At 44.6% G+C, this 14,895-nt stretch overlaps 2 pseudogenes; both read left to right on the top strand.

Annotated features, from left to right (window-relative positions):
• Nucleotides 1–1,955: 1,955 nt before the first annotated feature.
• On the top strand, nucleotides 1,956–2,456 carry LOC147466208 (translationally-controlled tumor protein homolog pseudogene; annotated as a pseudogene).
• Nucleotides 2,457–2,821: 365 nt separating this feature from the next.
• Nucleotides 2,822–12,155, top strand: LOC147466207 (dnaJ protein homolog; annotated as a pseudogene).
• Nucleotides 12,156–14,895: the final 2,740 nt, after the last annotated feature.

Genomic DNA, 14,895 nt, shown 5'->3' with positions numbered 1-14,895 from the left:
AAAAAGAGCGGAAAGAAATTCCAGGAATGGTCCCCGTTAACGCTACACTTAAAGAGGTTGTGGGGTGATCGGCAGACGGCGGGGGCTGTTGGCGTCTGAAATGAGCGCGTGGGTGGCTCCCCCGGCGCCAGGTCCAATGCAAAAACGCCCCCGTGCTTTCTTTTCTACTATGTACACCATCTAATAATTTCCTCATTTTCAGCTAAGGACCAACCTGTAGATTTGCAGAATCCCGACTGCTTTCGCCAGGAAGCCAGATAGGCCTATATAGGCGTTGAAAAAAGTGAAAATATTTACTTTAGCAATAGAAAACCTTCAAAAACCTATTTTCGTATTCTGCGAGGTAAATTTAACCCCGATTTTGGTCTTTTAAACGCTGCATAATTTAGTAGCACAACGATAAAAAAACATTTTATCAGGCAGAGGCTGGAAAGACACAAAGATAAGAACATCTTTTCAATAAAATAGAAATAATGTTATTTTTATATAAGGCTAACTAAGCCAAGCAGTGTCCGGGAAAAGTGTGCCTCAGCTTAGCCTTGAGCCGGTTGCAAAATCAAAGTAGTCGGTTGTGGGGAGGGCAAGAAGGACAAAATTCTGCTTAAAATAAATGAAAAAAAGTGTATTTTTGCAAAAGTGCTGGCTAGAATTGTAAAATTTGCCGTCCAAATTTGCCTTCTAGGGATTTTTGTATGTTTGTGAAAATGATTTTTCTCGAACACTGAAGCCAAGGCATAAAAAATAATGCCAAGGCTGAGCTCCCCACAAATTAGAATCGCAGAAATTTGTTGAGCTGGCCGGCAGACCTCTCGTCTGACGTGCGCGCTCCCTCCCTCTGGCAGACGGCAACGCGCAGCCTGTAGTCACGTCCACAAATTGGACTACATTTATTGAACAGGACCGCCTGGACAGCGTGCAGGAGGGCACTCATTTAGACTGCGAGTGAGGGAAGCGACTCCGCATCTGCAGCCCAAAGGCCCAGTACCTTTCTCCCTTTCCGCATATCTCCCACGCGATGCCGTGCCAAATTCTGCTTGCAGGGCTGAGACTTCTTGACTGCATTTATTGACGGGCTCGACGGCTTGCACATCTTGCAGAAGACGACTGTCTATAGGGACTCCTAGTCTCCTACTGTCGCACGCCTATAGCCCATCGACTGCAGTCGCCGAGTCCGTCCAGTCCTGGATTCCCTCCTAAGCCTTTAAGGCTCAACCTCCACGTGGACGCCATAGGTTGTAGGACGCCCAAGAGAGCCCAACACTAAGGCTTTAGCAGGCCAAAAATACTCTTCTAATGTTCTACTCAATGTGTCTTAGTATTCTTAGGGTGCTCACTGCTTATCGTCCTTGTAATATAGAAAGATACTTTTTGGCCTGCTAAAGAAAGGCCTTAGTGTTGGGCTAGCTAAGGCGTCCTTTCACAGATGGCGTCCACGTGGACGGCCAACACTTTTTGAGGTGAGAAGGCGTGCGAAAATATGCTTGGGGAGTCGCAAGGTGGAACGCAGAAGACGGGCTGGTCAGCACCTGCAGATCCTCGATTGCTTGTGTGTGTGTGTGTGTGTGTGTGTGTGTGTGTGTGTGTGTGAGAGAGAGAGAGAGAGAGAGAGAGAGAGAGAGAGAGAGAGAGAGAGAGAGAGAGAGAGAGAGAGAGAGAGAGAGAGAGAGAGAGAGACTATGTAGTGATGTGGATGTGTACCTTCCTCCTTACCTTCCTCTACAAACCCTCGATTGCCTCAAAGAGAAAGAGAGAGAGAGAGAGAGAGAGAGAGAGAGAGAGAGAGAGAGAGAGAGAGAGAGAGAGAGAGAGAGAGAGAGAGAGAGAGAGAGAGAGAGAGAGAGAGAGAGAGAGAGATCATCTCTTTGGATCGCACTTCCTCCTGATTTTTCACCGGAGAGGAGCAGCTCTTGTCGCTGCGGTTGCAATCCCAGTTTCCCATAGATAGTCGTCTCTTCGTCTGCAACCATGCTTGTCTATCAACATCTGCTCTCAGGTGATGAGCTCCTCTCCGACTCCTTTCCTTACAAGAAGATCCAGAATGGGATCTTGTGGGAGCTAGAGGGAAAGTGGGTTGTAAAAGGTGTTGTTGATGTAGACATCGATGCAAATCCCTCTGCTAAGGGGGGTGAAGTGTGAGCGACGAAGCCATCAAAGTCGTGGATATTGTTGATACCTTTAGGCTTCAAGAGCAACCATCCTTCGACAAAAAAACTTTCCTAGCATTCATTAAGAAGTACATCAAGAACTTGACTGAGGTGATACCCGATGATCAGAAAGACAATTTCAAGAAGAATGTTGAGGCTGCTGTGAAATGGCTTTTGAGCATGCTGAAAGACTTGCAGTTCTTTGTAGGGGCTCTTGGCCATGGGGATTTACAAGATAAGGTCCACCCCAAGCTCCACAAGGGCAAATCGATCACATGGTATGATATGACAACACTCACCAACCATACTTGACAAAGGCCATACCACGTACGTACATCTGCATACGTAATTCATAAACACCAGGCTGATGTGCTCTTTTACATTTTGATAAGAGATGATCCCACTTGAACCTGTAGAGAGGCATCCTTGTTCCCCCAATTTGGGTGCTCTCAGCGTCTATCACTGCTCATGGCCTCTTTTAGCATGCAGCCTTGGTTCTTGCATTAGAGCGTTGTCAAGCCCCTGCAACAATGTTGTCTTCTCCTTGGTATCCCCCTACAGGTATCACTTTCCTCTATTCTACTCACGAGCTGCCAATTGCATTTGGGCTAGACCCTCCTTATCCTCTTGTTGTACAATGAAGGAAGATTCTTCTATTGTGTTTGCATACTATAAGGATGGGGCAACTGATCCCACTTTCCTGTACTTCCACTCCTTGAAGGAAGTCAAGTGTTAACAGGAAAGTGCTTCTCTTTAGAGCTAATGTATCTCCTACGGATTGAGTGTAATCAGATTCGGAACTGAATGTTTTGATAGTCCTCCCGGAGTTCAAGCAGCATGCAGGAATGGCTGTTGTTTTGCAGGTTTTGTTGATATGGTGTTCCGTGTCTTGTTGTGGCTTATCTGGACGCAAAAATGGCTAGTCATCTCTTCAGTCTGCATTAGGTTGAAGACCTTGTAATGTCAATTTTATATATTTTTTTTGTTTCTCAAAAGAGAGAGAGAGAGAGAGAGAGAGAGAGAGAGAGAGAGAGAGAGAGAGAGATCATGGTGCGGACCTACATGAGAGAAAGAGAGAGAGACTATTACCTTTTCCTTTGGATTTCTCATGAGTGTACCTTGCTTATTGTTGCATTAGTGAACTCGTTTTGTCGTTCAGTTCAAGGAGCATGCACAAGCCTATGAGGTGCTAAGTGATCCAGAGAAAAGAGAAATATATGACCAGTATGGTGAGGATGCACTTAAGGAGGGAATGGGTGGAGGATGTGGCCACAATCCTTTTGACATTTTAGAGTCCTTCACTACAAGAGGTTGTGTGCTCTTGTGACGCTGTTAGCGACGAAAATACACTGGGTTTTTATAACCCCCAGCGTCGCTAAAACTGTCGCTAATAGCGTCGCTACGAGAGCGTCGCTATAGGCGTCGCTATCACCGTCGCTATGACGGTCGCTATGAGCGTCGCTATATAGAGATGCTCATAGCCACGGTCATAGCGACGGTGATAGCGACGTTTACACAGAAGTCTATAGCGACGCTCCAGAGCCATAAATAGCGACGATTATAGCGACGCCCGAGAGAATTTTTTTTTGGTGACAGGGCATTGAATGCCCTGCCACCCATCAACCATATTGTACTTGATTCACTTTTTAAAAAAAGTGCAAGGGTAGATAATAGACCCAAAATAGTCACCCACAAGACGCATTGTTTGCAAAATTGACAAGCGTAAAATTGACAATTGTACACATCATAGGCAAAATGAATTGATTGGCAAATGTAATAATGACAATTGTACAACATCATAGGCATAAAGAATTGATTGGCAAAATGAACTGCGGTGACAAATGTAATAATATACATGGTTCAAAAAGACGTATAAAATCCGTCTCATGATACATAAGCTATGAGAAACCCTAAACTAATGCTATCTAGCTACGGCTAAACTGACATCGTCTAGTCAGACGTCTCATCGCGTCCAAGCGGCGTATCTGTCGGATTCTGCAAAAAAAGGCAATAAGACAGCTTTCAGTATGTATAAACATATAACGACATTTATAAAACAATACAAAAAATAGAAAAGAGTAAACCCTAATACTAACCATGCCGCCGCGAGAACTGAGAATGTCCATCAGGGCGTTTAAGCCCTTCCTGCCTGCGTACTCGCGCTCGTACGATGTGGGATCACGTCCTGTCATCGACCACTGTCAAAACATACAAAGAATTCATTATGTTAGAATTAAAAACCTCATAAACCCTAAACTATCGAACATAAAGAGCAATGCAAAAACACTTACAAAATCGGCCTCAAACGATGCCCATCCACCACTCCCCCAGTGGTGCGAGCTCCCTGCCTCTACTCGCGCTCTGGCTGCATCCTTTTGTTGCTTCCACTTGTCGGGATTCTCGCGCGCTGCTTTCTTCGCATTCTTCCAATCTTCTTTGGCCAGCCAATCTGGCCTGTTCCACCCATGCTTGATTGCTTTCTGCACTTTGGAACGCTTGTGTTTGCAGTATTCGTGCATTCGAATCTTCATCAGGTCTTCATTGAAGCGCTGATCCCGTGGGAAACTCATCATGAAGTATACTGATGACTCTGTTTTTTAAATCACTTGGTACTTCACTCCATTTGTTTAGTATGTAGTGTCTAAACAGCTGAGAGCAAAGACCACGCATGCGCGAGATCACCTTCTTGCTGTCATCATCCATGATGATGCCGCCGCTGAAGTCGACGGAGTAAGGCAAGCCCTCTGGCCGGTGACGCGTGAACCTGGGTGTCCGGGAAGGGGTCTCTAGCGGCGTGTCGATGGGGGTACGAACGTCCAGGTGTCTCCACTGGCGTCTGGGCCCCAAAGCGAGGAGTGTTGAGTGGGGTGGCTCCTGGCGGAGTCGGTAGAGGTGTGTAGCTGCTAGGAATAGTCATTCGTGCAAAACCTGGCGTAGATGGCGATGCTGTGGCTGGTGTGGGGGTGGGCAAAGAAGGGGAGGGTAAAGAGCCTCGTCGAACACGAGGTGGTGTGGAGGCATTGGTGGCGGAATCCCCACAACAACCGCCACCGCCACCGCCACCACTAGAGCGCCGGTGTCTAGACGAGTGTGAAGCTCGTCTCGTGGACGCCGAAGCTTCGGAGCGCGCCGAATGCTCCGAAAGAGAGGGAGATGCGGATGGAGTAGGAACGCGCGATGATGCGCCAGAGCGATGACGCTCCACGTACCACTGTCTCTGCTGCGGTGACAAAGAAGAAAGAAACTCCTCATCATCCATACCTGCATTAAACACACGAATATTTAAACTTAATATTGAATGACTAGAGTAGACAATGACGCAAAGACCATTAAATACAATGACGTAATGATGCATATAAATACAATGACGCAATGAATTGAGTGATAGAAGAGGCAAGTCGAAAACTCAGAATTTTCAATCAAAAGATGTGAGCGCGAGTAGAAAAGAGAGTTATACACCATGGAAGGTACTTAGAGAGCCAGAGCTTTTACAACACGGAGCAAAATTGTTCAAATACAATATTTGTGGCTTTAAGAGATCTCTCTCTCATCCTCGCATAACTCAGCATAACTTCCTATATCTACATAGAGCTCTCCGTTTAAACACATATCCTCTGTTTCATTTTGTAGCTCCTCTGCATGCACCCCATATAGAGTAGTAGCATCTTGATGCTCGTCTGGCACCACCGCAGCGGCTTTTGATTGAGCATCTTCTCTGATCTTCTCCATTGATGCCATTGTGATTGGCCGATGGTAGCCTTCATACGTCCTTGCACGACGAGGGGCCACCTCTATGAGGTACCACCAGTTTGATGTAGACTTTTTAGGATGAAATATTACCTGCCAGAGCCACATAACTTACATGAGAGCTTTCATACACATAACTTGTAAAAGGGGGATGTTAACTATTTACATACTTACTTGTTCACAATGCTCGGGTAGTACAAAAGTGTCTCTTAGGTCAGTCCATTTCTTAGTAGAATCCACCTCAAGAAAACCAGACTCTCCTCTACGTACAGTAGCGTTGTGACCCTCCATGATTATCTTGAACCATTGCACGTCGAACAAGTCGACAAAAAATCCTATGTAATCGATCCTCAAAATCTCTTGCAGCGTGCCGAAGTAAGTGAGTTCCGCCACCACAGGATTTGCATCAGAGGAACGTCGTCGACTAGGCTGTTCAAATTTTGCCATGATTCCACAATCTTGAGTAAAACGCTTTTTGTCGATTCGTTCCACCCTAAAATGTCGACCTTTACACCATGCTGTTGTGTATGACTTATACTACAACGAACAAAGATTATGAGTGGCCGTTCAAACGTTTAGAAATAAAGTCACTAGCTAGTCATACATTGCAAACTTACCTTGGTCGCGCAACCCCGAGAGTACTCCCACTCTTCGTCAGTCACTTCGACACCGCATTGTTGTGCGCTTTTCAATTGGTTGTGCAACCATCTTAAGCTCATGAAGTTTGGTAGGCTCTCCAGAACTGCTGGATAGTGCATCGGTGGTCGTCTTCCCCGTCTCCACTCGATTCGTGCCCTTTGTCGCTCTTGCTTTGCATCCTCATATTGTGAAATCCACTTTTGCATCACTGGATTGTGAAGCATGCAAAATCGGTTGATTTTAGCCTCTAGATCTTCCGTCATCTTCTTCTCAACACCGAGATTGCACATGACAATCCCAGATATGCGCTCATCATCTATGGTTCGCCTAGCCACTCTCCAATGTACACTAGGGACTCTGATACCAACCAACCTTCTGCCATGCTACCCTCTGGACGTGCCTTTTGACGCCCATATCCCTTAAGCGTTTTCATGAAACGTTCTAAGAAGAACATCCATCTGGAATGAACTGTGCCAGCTATTTCCACCTCATCAACTATGTGAACAAGAAGATGCACCTGAATGGTTAGCATGGTAGTAGGAAAATGTTTCTCAAACATGCACACAAGCTCCGCAGCATTTAGTTTGGCGAATGGTATGGAGTCTACGGTGATCTCCTTTTGTGAGATCCATTGCACCAGCTTTGCAAGTTTGTAGATTGTGTTATGGATGTTGAGAGACAAACATCCCTCAATGGCAACCGGTAAAATAAACTGTAAAGTATGTGCAGCAATGATATTAAAGTCCACATTTTATGCAATGATATTAAAGTCCACTATGAACGTACCTGACACATTTTATGCCAATCGTGTGACTTCAAACCGGTAAGCTTTCCTTCTTTAGTAAAACACGTTCGGAGCGACTGCATTACGCCAGTGGGGGTCCGCAAAGATCGAATGGTCTCTTTTACTTTGCGTTCTTGGGCTCCTGTGAAAATCCATGGTGCTTTAGGGAGTTTTATCGATCCATCAGACGCTGTTTGCGGCCAATATTGCTCCATACGATCCACATTTCTAAGGTCAACTCTGGCTCCCAAAGTATCTTTCTTGCCGGTCAGATGGTCCCATAGTAGATTACCCACATTCTTGAATATGTGCATTGGATCGAGCAAGTGATTGATCATGAGTCGGGGCCAGTATGGTAACTCGTACCATAGAGATAGTCTCTTCATCCCTAGAGGCAATCCGTCATCGCACATCTCCTTCTGCTCTAACCATGCTTGTGCAGACATCCTTGGTGGCTCTCTTCCCAAAAAGCCGTCGCGTAACACATGATTCTCTGGAAGATACGCTTGATGACCTTCGTAGATTTTCTTCTTCAGTGAGGGCACCCTACGTGCATTCAGTCTAGGTCCACATGTGACACATGCTCTGTATCCACTTGTTTGAAGCCCTGCATGTATACACATGATAATAGATCAACTATGGGAAAAAACAAGATTTACAGTGTCTGAGTGAGAAGTGTCAATAGATCACCTGAGCAATCTGTTAGACCGGGATAGTCATGCATGGTCCACATTAGAATGCCTCTGATCAAAGCATTCCGTTGTCCTGTGTGTCGGCTCATATCCACCACCTCTATGCCAATCCACAATTGTTGTAGCTCTTCCAATAGTGGACGAAGATACACATCTATATTCCCCACTTTATATCGCCCTGGCACAATCAAGCTTAGCCATAGGTGCCCCTTCTTCGTAGTCAACCACGGGGGAATGTTGTAGTTGACGATGACAACGGGCCATACACTGTAAGATGTTGATCTTTGACCAAATGGATTTACGCCATCCATAGCCAGGCCTAAGCGCAAATTTCGAGCTTCCCTGGCAAAATCCGACCATGTTCCATCTATATGTTTCCAGGCTGCACAATCTGCGGGAATTCGTAGCACACCATCCGAAGATTTATTCTCCTCATGCCATGATGCTAGGGCGGCCATGGACTTATATTCGAAGAAATGCTTGATGTGAGGAAGCAAAGGAAAATGTAGCAAAACCTTTTGTGGAATTTTTGTCCGGTGGAGATCTACTCGATATCTTTCGGAATCACATTTCGGACACTTCTCCATATCTATGTATTCCCCTCTGAAAAGAATGCAGTCATTAGGACAAGCGTGGATAGAATTGTAATCCATCCCCAAGTTTCGCAAAATCTTTCTTGCTTCATCTCGGGAATCTGGCATCACATTGTCAGCTGGTAGTATGTGCTCTTTAAGCATTCTACACAACATAAAAATACGATACAGTCGTGTAAAAATCTATCAGATCATCAGACATTTAGAGTTTTATTAAAGTAAACTAATTGTAATAGATCACCTGAAAAGCGCTGTGACGCTAGTATCACTCCATCCAAACTTTGCCTGCATGTTGAGAAGAACCAGGAGTGCTTTCAATCTAGACATACGTGCTCCATTATACAATGGCGTATCGGCTTCACTTTTCATATCATCATAGATAAGCCTTTCTGAATCCATGATCGTCTCGATCATTTCATCAATCTTGGGCTCAAACATTGCCTCGTTGGGAATGTGCTCTGCATGATTATCCCCCGAGCTGTCAGAGGCTACATCTTGTGGCCTCACATATGCTGCTTGACCAAAGCGCCTGCGAACACGTCTATTGGGTTGCAAGATTGTTGCTTGTTGGCCAGCGTGAGAGTCCGACGAGTTATAATTGGCAACAACTCGATCTATAATAGATGGATCGAACTCGCCAAATTCGCGAACGTGCTGCAAAGAAACACGTCTTGTCCGTTGCACAGCATGCTTGCATTGATTAGAAGGACATAAGACCCTCGTTGAGAGATAGGTGTTTCGGTTGGACGGTCCCACATCCTCGTCAGTACTACTCATAATGAGGATAAAAATCTTATAACCTGGACAACAAATTTAATATTCTATTGGCATTCTTCGTCTTATCTCTCTCTCTCTCTCTCTCTCTCTCTCTCTCTCTCTCTCTCTCTCTCTCTCTCTACCTCACATTCTCTAGTCATGTCCAATCCCCGCACACCTCGGTCTGGAGGTGCACGGAGATTAGAACCACCGGGTTATAATCTTGTCTTTATTGGTCAATACCTATATTTGTGGGTACAAGAAATCTACAGACCCACGTCTACATGATACTGCATGTAGTGGACAAAACCCCTTTGCCTCTTCTCTAGCTGTTGCACTTCACAGCATCTTAACATCTTTTCACAGTAGATCCTTCACTGTTCGTCTAACTCTAAACCCTAAATCGTAAGTAATTCTTCCCTATCTTCTGAAGACATTTCACCAGTACTTTTGGATCGACGGAGCCCACCATTAGTGAAGGCAGCAATACCCTATATTCCTTTGAGGGCTATCTTCACCCGCTTCATGCAGGCATCGCAGTCTATGGAGACCTAAATCTAATCTAATATAACGTAAATCTAAATCTAGCGTAAATAAACATAAATCTAATTAAAAATAAACCTAAATCTAATCTAATTTAACTTAAATAAACCTAAATCTAATTTAACGTAAGTCTGCATCTAACCTAATCTTTAACGTCTTTTAGGATAGTTTCCTACGACGTTATAACTCTCTTCTTCTTGTGTGTGTGCGCGTGTGTGGATGTGTGTGCCAATAAAAAGAGATAAATGGTATAACCTTTCTATCACCCATGCCAAGTATGATAGGTTGGTTATGCCATTTCCCTCTTGAATAATAGGTCTTGAGTTCAACTCCTCGTCGGCTAGATCTTTAGGTCTTTTAATTTTAATTAGTTTCCTGCGACGTTAAATTAGTTTCTCTCTCTTTCTCTCTCAATGTGTGTGCGTTTTTTTGTTTATGCATGTTTTCTCTCTCTTTTCCTCTCTCAATGTGTGTGTTTTTTGTTTATGCATGTTCTCTCTCTCTTTTCCTCTCTCAATGTGTGCGTTTTTTGTTTATGCATGCTCTCTCTCTCTTTTCCTCTCTCAATGTGTGTGTGCATTCTTTGTTTATGTATGTGTGTGTGCGTTTTTGTTTATGTTTGTACTCTCTCTCTCTCTCTCTCTCTCTCTCTCTCTCTCTCTCTCTCTCTCTCTCAAAAACACTATGTGTGTGTGTATGTGTGTGTGTGTGTGAGAGAGAGAGAGGGACAGAGAAAGAGGGGAAGGGAACATGAGAGTGAGGAGAGGGAAGGAGCATACCTGGCTCTCCTTCCTCTCCTCGTGTGTGTGTGTGTGTGTGTGTGGAGAAGAAAGAGAGAGAGAGAGAGAGAGAGAGAGAGAGGGAGAGCGTTACCTGCTCCTTGCTTGAGGGCGCCGAAAAACTCAGATCTGAGATCTGAGTTTTTGGGCGCTCTCTGTTATTTTTTTAGCCCTGTCAGCGTCGCTATAAGCGTCGCTATGAGCGTCGCAAATTTACTTGTAAATTTGCGACGCTCATAGCGACGCTTATAGCGACGCTCATAGCGACGCCGGGATTTTTTTTTTTGAGCGTCGCTGTGTGAGCGTCGCTAATATGAATAGCCTCTTGTAGTGCTTCTTTGGTGGTGCCAATCCTTTTGGAGGTTTGTGCAAGCAATTCTACAATTAGAAGGATGTGAAGTAGTGCCAAGAATTGTTTGAGTTTAATTTTAATGCTACGTACTTTTTAATATGAATTATTGTAGCTAGTACGATGAGTTGTTATAAATTTGTAAATGGGCTACCAAATTGTATTGACTCTTGAGTATGTGGTAGCAGCCGAGGCAATAGACGTCAAAGGCGTGGAGAGGATGATGTCCACCCTCTAAAGGTCTCTCTTGAGGGCTTGTACAATGGCACATCTAAGAAACTATCTTTGTCGAGAAATGTCCTTTGTCCAAAGTGCAAAGGGTATGGTACCCAGCTGGCACTATTACGTGGTCTTTGTATTTGCTCAATGTGAAAGAATGCCTATGGTTATTCCTTGTTGCAGGAAAGGCTCAAAAAGTGGAGTCTCCATGAAATGTGTTGTCTGTCAAGGGTCTGGTATGAAGGTTTCTATAAGACAGCTTGGCCTTGGTATGATTCAACAGATGCAGCATGTTGTCCTGACTGTAAAGGTTCAGGTATGGTCTTTTGGGTTACGCCTTTTTGAAATTTCGAGGAAAAAGAATTGGACTGTTGACCAATATGTGCTGGTGCAAGTGAAACTATAAGTGAGAAGGACAAGTGTACACAATGCAAAGGTGAAAAAATAGTACAGGACAAGAAAATGATGGAAGTGCATGTAGAGAAAGGCATGCAACATGGGCAAAAAATCACATTTCAGGGAGAAGCACATGAGGCGGTAGGTGCCCTTATATGCAAGGTTATCAATCTACTTTGACGCAGTTGGAGCTGAAACTCTAAAACTGTTTTTTCTAACAGCCTGATACTGTCACAGGTGATATTGTCTTTGTTCTGCAACTCAAGGAGAATGCCAAATTCAAAAGAATCATTTTTGGGGACGACACATTGGAAGCCTGCAAGGTTGGTCTTCTGTGCTCATGTGGCTCATTGTGGATTCACCTTAAGTTATGATGATTAATTGAGATTTTTCTTGCAGTTTTATAAGGATTTATCCACTGCCCTTAGAGGCATTGTTGCGAGGGGGAGGTGACCGAATCATCGGCGTAGCAATTTTTTGTAAATATGAGAGTTCCATTGGAGTTAATGTATAGAAAATGTAAATACGAAAGTTCCAATTGGAATTCATCATGTATAGCAAATGTCAGCTTTTCACACAGATGGAAAGAGGCTTATCCTCAAGCACTACAAGAGGTTGTGTGCTCTTGTGACGCTGTTAGCGACGGAAATACACTGGGTTTTTATAACCCCCGGCGTCGCTAAAACCGTCGCTACTAGCGTCGCTACGAGAGCGTCGCTATATGCGTTGCTACATACGTCGCTATAACCGTCGCTATAACCGTCTCTATATAGAGACGCTCATAGCGACGCTCATAGAGACGGTTATAGCGACGCTTACACAGAAGTCTATAGCGACGCTACAGAGCCATAAATAGCGACGGTTATAGCGACGCCCGAGAGAAATTTTTTTTGGCATATTGTACTTGATTCACTTTTTAAAAAAAGTGCAAGGGTAGATAATAGACCCAAAATAGTCACCCACAAGACGCATTGTTTGCAAAATTGACAAGCGTAAAATTGACAATTGTACACATCATAGGCAAAATGAATTGATTGGCAAATGTAATAATGAAAATTGTACAACATCATAGGCATAAAGAATTGATTGGCAAAATGAACTGCGGTGACAAATGTAATAATATACATGGTTCAAAAAGACGTATAAAATCCGTCTCATGATACATAAGCTATGAGAAACCCTAAACTAATGCTATCTAGCTACGGCTAAACTGACGTCGTCTAGTCAGACGTCTCATCGCGTCCAAGCGGCGTATCTGTTCGATTCTGCAAAAAAAGACAATAAGACAGCTTTCAGTAAGTATAAACATATAACGACATTTATAAAACAATACAAAAAATAGAAAAGAGTACACCCTAATACTAACCATGCCGCCGCGAGAACTGAGAATGTCCATCAGGGCGTTTAAGCCCTTCCTGCCTGCGTACTCGTGCTCGTACGGTGTGGGATCACGTCCTGTCATCGACCACTGTCAAAACATACAAAGAATTCATTATGTTAGAATTAAAAACCTCATAAACCCTAAACTATCGAACATAAAGAGCAATGCGAAAACACTTACAAAATCGGCCTCAAATGATGCCCATCCACCGCTCCCCAAGTGGTGCGAGCTCCCTGCCTCTACTCGCGCTCTGGCTGCATCCTTTTGTTGCTTCCACTTGTCGGGATTCTCGCGTGCTTCTTTCTTCACATTCTTCCAATCTTCTTTGGCCAGCCAATCTGGCCTGTTCCACCCATGCTTGATTGCTTTTTGCACTTCGGAACGCTTGTGTTTGCAGCATTCGAGCATTCGAATCTTCATCAGGTCTTCATTGAAGCGCTGATCCCGTGTTGGAACGGAAAACTCATCATGAAGTATGCTGATGACTCTGTTTTTTAAATCACTTGGTACTTCACTCCATTTGTTTAGTATGTAGTGTCTAAACAGCTGAGAGCAAAGACCACGCATGCGCGAGATCACCTTCTTGCCGTCATCATCCATGATGATGCCGCCGCTGAAGTCGACGGAGTAAGGCAAGCCCTCTGGCCGGTGACACGTGAACCTGGGTGTCCGGGCAGAGGTCTCTAGCGGCGTGTCGATGGGGGTACGGACCTCAGGTGTCTCCACCGGTGTCGAGTGGGGTGGCTCCTGGCGGAGTAGGTAGAGGTGTGTAGCTGCTAGGAACAGTCAGCCGTGCAAAACCTGGCATAGATGGCGATGCTGTTGCTGGTGTGGGGGCGGGCAAAGAAGGGGAGGGTAAAGAGCCTCGTCGAACACGAGGCGGTGTGGAGGCATCGGTGGCGGAATCCCCACAACAACCGCCACCGCCACCACTAGAGCGCCGGTGTCTAGAGGAGTGTGAAGCTCGTCTCGTGGACGCCGAAGCTTCGGAGCGCGCCGAATGCTCCGAAAGAGACGGAGATGGGGATGGAGTAGGAACGCGCGATGATGCGCCAGAGCGATGACGCTCCACGTACCACTGTCTCTGCTGCGGTGACAAAGAAGAAAGAAACTCCTCATCATCCATACCTGCATTAAACACACGAATATTTAAACTTAATATTGAATGAATAGAGTAGACAATGACGCAAAGACCATTAAATACAATGACGTAATGATGCATATAAATACAATGACGCAATGAATTGAGTGATAGAAGAGGCAAGTCGAAAACTCAGAATTTTCAATCAAAAGATGTGAGCGCGAGTAGAAAAGAGCGTTATACACCATGGAAGGTACTTAGAGAGCCAGAGCTTTTACAACACGGAGCAAAATTGTTCAAATACAATATTTGTGGCTTTAAGAGATCTCTCTCTCATCCTCGCATAACTCAGCATAACTTCCTATATCTACATAGAGCTCTCCGTTTAAACACATATCCTCTGTTTCATTTTGTAGCTCCTCTGCATGCACCCCATATAGAGTAGTAGCATCTTGATGCTCATCTGGCACCACCGTAGCGGCTTTTGATTGAGCATCTTCTCTGATCTTCTTCATTGATGCCATTGTGATTGGCACATGGTAGCCTTCATACGTCCTTGCACTACAAGGGGCTACCTCTATGACGTACCACCGGTTTGATGTAGACTTTTTAGGATGAAATATTACCTGCCAGAGCCACATAACTTACATGAGAGCTTTCATACACATAACTTGTAAAAGGGGGATGTTAACTATTTACATACTTACTTGTTCACAATGCTCGGGTAGTACAAAAGTGTCTCTTAGGTCAGTCCATTTCTTAGTAGAATCCACCTCAAGAAAACCAGACTCT

The sequence above is a fragment of the Adiantum capillus-veneris genome, chromosome 1, assembly GCF_014529385.1.
Source record: "Adiantum capillus-veneris isolate H3 chromosome 1, ASM1452938v2, whole genome shotgun sequence".
Lineage (NCBI taxonomy): Eukaryota > Viridiplantae > Streptophyta > Polypodiopsida > Polypodiales > Pteridaceae > Adiantum > Adiantum capillus-veneris.
The sequence above is the reverse complement of the archived record's forward strand: the minus strand, read 5'-3'. Positions and strand labels throughout refer to the sequence as shown.